Raw genomic sequence first — 791 nt, 5'->3', positions numbered from 1 at the left:
AGACGTGTCCCTGAACGTGTCACACACCTCCAGCAGCCCACACACACACGTGTGAGTCTGCAGCCACACACACACACACACACGTGCGCCATCGTGAACGCTCGAGTTCACACAAAACACACTTTGAACTTGGAGCGACGCTGCCCCAGGTGTGGACTCACGTGATTTTATTAACCGAACTAAAGAATTGTTGTCGTGTTCTTTTCTACGAGTAGTCTTGTTGTTAACGTTACTGTGTCCGACTGAAACCACCTCACGTGTGCACCACTGCTGTCACCGTCTTATGGCCAGAAAACCAGCGCTCCTCTCGTTTTAACGCCACTAAGGCGTTCATTTTCAATTCAGTTTATTTATATATTGCCAAATCACAAAAATAAATTAATAAGGAGGGAAGACGAAAACGATTCATAACGTGTTTTTGTCAGGTTACTTCTCAGTCCCAGTTAAAACTCAGTTCATCTCAGTTCACTTTGACTTGAGTTCATCTGAAAATGATACTTTGATGAATTTATTTGAGGCTCCAGGTACAGAGTACTTACAGGTTAGGACAGGGATACTGAACTGGCGGCCCGCGGGCCACTTCAGACCGCCCCGCCAATGAGTTCAATAAAAACATGAGGGGGCGGGGTCTGAGTTTAGTTTGTTACATTTATGGTTCAATGCAACAAAATAAACAAATGTAAAATATAACAGATCATTTAATACTTGGTTTATTTACAGAATGACTTTAACTGCTGGATGTCCGGCCCCTGAGCTGCTGCTCTCAGTAACTGTGGCCCCTGAGCTGCTGC

This window comes from Nematolebias whitei, chromosome 3, assembly GCF_014905685.2.
Source record: "Nematolebias whitei isolate Nwh7 chromosome 3, NemWhi1, whole genome shotgun sequence".
NCBI classification, from domain to species: Eukaryota; Metazoa; Chordata; class Actinopteri; order Cyprinodontiformes; family Rivulidae; genus Nematolebias; species Nematolebias whitei.
Note: the sequence above shows the minus strand (reverse complement) of the source record.